Source organism: Lathyrus oleraceus, chromosome 1 (genome assembly GCF_024323335.1).
Source record: "Lathyrus oleraceus cultivar Zhongwan6 chromosome 1, CAAS_Psat_ZW6_1.0, whole genome shotgun sequence".
In the NCBI taxonomy this organism is placed as follows: domain Eukaryota; kingdom Viridiplantae; phylum Streptophyta; class Magnoliopsida; order Fabales; family Fabaceae; genus Lathyrus; species Lathyrus oleraceus.
Genome location: NC_066579.1, coordinates 89,133,767 through 89,139,990, shown reverse-complemented (window position 1 = coordinate 89,139,990; position 6,224 = coordinate 89,133,767). Strand labels below are relative to the sequence as shown.

General features: G+C 37.5%; 1 non-coding gene across 1 annotated transcript; it reads right to left on the bottom strand.

Moving 5' to 3' along the window:
• Positions 1-5,166: 5,166 nt before the first annotated feature.
• On the bottom strand, positions 5,167-5,273 carry LOC127117195 (small nucleolar RNA R71). Its single transcript, XR_007801953.1, has one exon. It is a non-coding gene; the product is annotated as a small nucleolar RNA R71 (small nucleolar RNA).
• Between the last annotated feature and the right edge of the window lie 951 nt (positions 5,274-6,224).

The following is a 6,224-nucleotide window of genomic DNA, read 5'->3' as shown; positions in this document are numbered from 1 at the left end:
CTTTTTAAATAAGTTATTTTCCATTTAAGTGTTTTTTTAACTTAAACAATCTATTTTTCACATCTTCGGTTTCTCTAAATTTACACCGATAAGATAGAATTTGGTATTTAACCGTTGGTCTCTGAGGTTCGATACATTTTGTACTACTCTGACATTTGTTGTACACTTACGACATGTCAAGTTTTGGCGTCGTTGTCGGGGATCAATTACATTAATTTTTAAATTATGTTTCATCATAGAATAGATTAGAGCTTATTTTTTTGTTTATTTTATTGTGTTTGTTTGATATGGTTCTCTCCCTGCCCTTGTATGCGAAGAACTTTGTTTGATTATTCTAATCTGCTATGGTAGAGATTATAAATTTTTATTTCTTTTATGTTGTTTCTTTTGTGGGATGCATGGGGTCTATCCAAAATATGCTCAATTATATGGACAATAACCATGGAAACTCTTATCCCAATACCTATAACTCGTGGTAGATGGAACACCAAAATTTTACTATGATAACCACTCCCACTATTTCGAGTAACCACCAAACTCACAATAATCCAACCTTGAAATGTGAATGGAGAATTTAATTGAGACACATACTCACTATAACATGGAATATATTATGGAGAGTTTTGTGGCAACACAAATTCTCATGAATGAATAGTTTAGAAATAAAAACGTCCTCAATAAATGAGGCACTTAAGCATGTGACCACTAATATTGAAAATGTTATCACCCATACCAAAATGTTGGAGACTCAAATCTCCCAAGTAGCACAACAACAAGCTGCTTCTTCTGTCTTTCCCGAATTATTTTCGGGGCAACCCGAGCCAAACCCCAAGGGACATGTGAATGTTGTAACAACCAGAAGTGAAAAAAATTGAAACTCATAGGAAGAATGATAGAAAAGGTTGATGAGAGTTCTAGTGATAAAAAGGTAGAGAGTGAGGAAACTCCAGCGACACCACCCAAAAAGGAAATTATCGAAGAGTAGAGAAGGAATCACCTTATGTTTTTCCTCCTCCCTATAAGACACAAATTCATTTCTCCCAAAGATTGGTGGAAGTTAAGGAAGACACCCAATCCAATAGGTATGTGAAAATGGTGGAAAAGATGATTACCAATCTACCATTAACTAAGGTCCAATCTAAAAAGAGAATATTAGAGGACCATGAAACTGAGAAAATTATTGATGTTAAGAGGGAAGGTTGACCATTGAGGTGGGGGATTAAAGGATTAAATTCAAACCTAAAAAGTCTATACTTAGGATATAACCGAAACCACCCCCACATGTTCAAAAGTATAAATCACCCCATAGGAAAAAGTAAAAGAAGATTAATGAATACGAGACATGGCTTGATAAGTGGGCATGGACACCTAATACTACTGAGTTTGAGGTTGAGGAATTATTTTTGAAGGAGAAACCATGAGTGCTTACACTCATCACCGGTCGAGCTCAACGGCCTTAAACAAAGCACTTTGTGGGAGGCAACCCACACTTTTTGCACTAATTTGTTTTCTTGTTGTTTTATTTTTTATTCTAGTTAATAAGAAGCTCATAAGTGAGGAGAAAACAAGACAAGGAGTAGTCTTGGATGATGTCCAACAAATGATGCAACAACTCATGTTGATGTTCCCACCTCTCAAGTGAGGTTCTTGAGAGTTCTATTCCCTCTTGCTTGCATCAAAATATTGAGGACAATGCTTAGTTCAAGTTTAGGGGGTACTTATTTATTTTCTTGCACTTTTATTTCTTGAATTTTTACGTTCATGTTTTTTCCTTGTTTTTTAGTTTTCTAGTTTGATTGATGCATTAAGACCTACTTTTCATATTTTTCCAATACTAAGACCATGAATTTTTTTTTATGAAAAACTTAGATTATGGGGAAGGTAAAAAAGTATATAGAGTTTAAGGGAAGAAAGGATAGAACTAGAGGAAATAGGAAAGTTTTAAAATTTAGGTATTACCCAAAAACTTTAGGTCTCTCAAAGTAAGGACGCGTGCTCGTTGTATAGGTTTGTGCCATATTACTCGGCTTTGAGAAATATTTCTCGATTAGATTATATTGACAATCCAAAATAATTAGAAAGGCTTGCATGTATGCATGGTTGGTTGAGAAATAAATAATTTGGGAGCCAAAAATGATGAAAAAAGAAAATTAAGACAATTAAACCTTCTAAGTTGGGTAACCCTCACCCAGTTATTTAGCCTAAGGTGGTTGAGTCTCAATTTTCGTCTCAAAGTAGACTAATAAACGCCAATATACATAAAATCATCAGGAAAAAACAATAATAAAAAGGTGCCTAGAAAACAATTCTCGATCGATCTTGTGCATGTGAGGGAAACAATAATTGCAAATGCCTTAATATGATTGTCCGAAGGAAAGGGGACGAAAATTGAAAAAGAGACTTAAGCCCAAAGCATAGTTAGAGAGGTTTTCGAAAGGGAGACTTAGGTATGTGGTTTTACTGCGGTTAGTGTTCTTCTAATACCTTCGTTAACAAATGATTACCAAGAGAACTAGGCCTAGCCGATCAGAACAAAGAATCATGTATGACTTACCAATGGCCCTATTTCCGTATGCTTTATCATGATGTGACCGTTTGGTCCAAAAACTCATGAATGCAAGCTTTGTTGTGTGAGGACAATCAACGATCTATGTTTGAGAGAGTTTGATAAGTGGTCTTTTCATCGTTCTTTCTAGTAGTTTTCCTGTAGTATTTTACCGCATTTCATTCGATATTATTTTATTTGTCATGTTTTATGCTTTGGCTTGTGTTTTATTGTCATATTTTTCAGCATGTTGCACATCATGATAGAACTGTGGTATTTTGATCATATCTAGAGCGTCGTAACTCAGAATGACATGGGACCACCGACAAGTGAAAGCTAATGTCAAGGGCTACAAAGTATATTTTTGAAGCCAAGTGGAAGGTGATAACACTGAAATTTACCGTATTTTTGACTCCGATTTCACGTGCATTCCAGTTGTTTTTTCGTTATTTTGTTGTGTTATTGCTATGTTTTCCTTTGTTTTCAGGTTTTTACTTTAATCGGAGCCCCGATCGAGACAAAGAGTGAAAAAGAGCTAAAAACCCTAAAATTCAGCATTTTGTACTTGTGGCCTACCCCATGGCTGGCGCCATAGACCCTGCCATGACGTGTCCAAGCTCAACTTCCCTCAACTTCCACGTTCCCCACTACTTCCACTAAGGCGCCTCAGAGTGGCCTTGTGGCGGGCGCCATGGCCTTGTGGCGGGCGCCACAAGAGGAAACGTTTTCCCTCCCATTTTCAAGTTGAAGGGCATCCTTGTCATTTCCATCTTTTCACTTGCTTATAAATAGAAACTCGAAATCACTTTTACAATCATCCAAACTTATAGCAGAGGCAAACTCAGAGCAACTTTGTTTCACTTAGGCATATATTCAGTATTATAAAGTGGTAACCGCTTCGCATTAGAGTGTTACCACAATTGTGTAATCAAGTCTGTGATAGAGTCTGTAATCGAGTTTGGAGCACTTTGGAAGGAAGTTAATCCTGCCGCCATTTTCATTTCCGCTTTGCAATTTATTCAACCCTCCGATTGGAGCAGGTTTTTATTACTTGTCTTTATCTTATTTATTTTCTCGCACCCGCTTTAAATTATTTATTTCCTCACACTCACTTTAATTTATTTATTTCCTCGCACTCGCTTTACTTTTGTTTATTTCCTCGCACTCGCTTTAAATTATTTATTTCCTCGCACTCACACTACTTTTATTTACTTTCCGCACTCGCACTACTTTTATTTACTTTCCGCACCCGCACTACTTTTAGTTAAATTAATGCACTTTTACTTTACCATGTCTAACTAAATTTATAAGGTTAGAATGTAAGGATCGTAATTGAACCGATAATTCGTACAATTGTTCGTAGAAACACTTAAGGGCTATTTTAACTTTCAACTTAAGTTTTCCCGCACTTTAATTCCGTTGGGTAAGATCGAAAGTCGTCCAACGTCTATCTAAACTTAATTGTTTTTAACTATTTCAAAAACAGCGAAAGCGCTTTGTTTAGTTCATTAGGAGTTTTTAACTAAAGAAGAAAAGAGATTTTAAAACTATTTTCGGACGCGTTTATAAGTTTAGAGTCTGGTTCGTGAGAACCTCTTTTGGTTAAGAAATCCAGGTTATAATACTTTTCAACTAAGTCAAGATACTATATTTCTTAAAAATAGGTTTACTACTCTAACGCAATGCACGGCTTTTTATAAGTGACAATAAGAGGGTTTGATTAGGGAGTACAACTCATGTCTGAATACGCGAAAGCAACAGTTCCTGTTAAATTAGTTCTTTTCAAAGTAGGAAACACTGTCCATAAGTAGCTCTATTAGCAAGTACTTGGATTATTAATTAAAAACGTGAATTACATTCGACCTTGTCTTTATTAATTAATCTTTATTCAACACTTTACTTTTCATTGCACACTCCAAAAACACTTATTTTGATTGCCTTTGATAAACACCATAACGATAGATTGACACTTGGTCTCTGTGGATTCGACAATCTTTTATATTACTTTGACGCGTTCGTATACTTGCGAAACACCGCATCAAGTTTTTGGCGCCGTTGCCGGGGACCAATTTCGTCAAATTTCATTTTCCTGTTGTTATATCGTTTAGACTTAGGCCATTTCCCGCCGGTCAATGCGAAGAACTCGCAGCACCAGAAGTTTAAGCTTAGTATACCCTCTGGCGGAACCTGAACGTTACGCTCGCGCACGTTTATTCTTTCATAGAATTAAGAGAGCTATGGCCGAAGATCAAAACCAAAGACCTCTTAAGGATTTCGCTCAACCATCTAATGAAGAACCTAGTTCTAGTATAGTAAACCCAACCATCCCAGCTAATAATTTTGAACTTAAACCATCCATGTTGCAACTATTGCAACAGAGACAATTCACAGGTCTCGCTATTGAGAACCCAAACCAACATTTAAAAATATTTCTTCAATTAGCGGACACTTTTAAAACCAATGGAGCTTCTCCTGAGGCAATACGTTTAAGATTATTTCCTTTTTCCCTCAGAGATAAAGCCCTATCATGGTTAGATTCCCTTCCACCCAATTTCATTACGACTTGGGATAACCTCAAAAGAGTTTTTCTTGCTAGATATTTTCCCCCGAGTAAAACCGCCGTTCTTCGAAACCATATAACTAGATTTACCCAAAACCAAGGAGAATCGTTGTTCGAAGCTTGGGAGAGATATAAAGAGTTGTTACGAGCATGCCCACATCATGGTTTAGAAAATTGGTTAATCATTCAAACCTTATATAATGGACTTCACTACAACACAAAAATGACCATCGACACTGCCGCAGGCGATGCTCTGATGAACAAACCTTATCCTGAAGCTAGTGCCCTCATCGAAGATATGGCTCAAAACCATCAATCATGGGGAGTCGAACGAGCGACAGTTGAGAAGAAGGAAGCCCAAGGAGGAGTGCATGAACTAAGCTCTATAGACATGATGTAAGCTAAAATGGACGCATTAGCCCTCAAAGTCGAGCATATGTGCATAAACCCGAATACTGTAGCCGCAGTTTCGTCGGATTGTGAGATATGTGGGACCAAAGGACACCAATTTGCATACTGCAGTCTATTAAACGAAACCCACTCTGAGCAAGTGAACTACACCCAAGGGAACCCATACTCGAATACCTATAACCCTGGATGGAGGAATCACCCGAACTTCTCCTATAAAAACAATAACCCTATCCAAAATAATGCACCTCCAAGACCTAGTTATCAGGCCCCTATATCAAATCAACCTATGCAACCTGTGCCACCAAAGCCGAGCCTTGAGAAAATTATGGAAAATTTTATCACCGCTCAAACCCAACAAAACAAGGAGTTCATGAACCAAAACATTCATGTTAACGAATTGATTACTCAGTTAGGAACCAAGGCTGACCAAATAGTTACTCATACCAAGATGCTTGAAACCCAGATCTCTCAGGTAGCTTTAAACCAAGCCCCTCATACTACACCTAGAGGATAATTCCCTGGACAACCTCAACAAAATCCGAGAGGACAAGCCAATGCCATTACCCTACGAAGTGGGAACGCTTATGATGAGCCACCAAACCCTAGATTAAGTGAATCCGAAACTTCTAAGGAATGTACCAAGCCCCCGGACGAAGTAAAGGAACCAGAGGAATCTGAAAACCAGGAAGGTCGAGAAAAAGGAGAAGA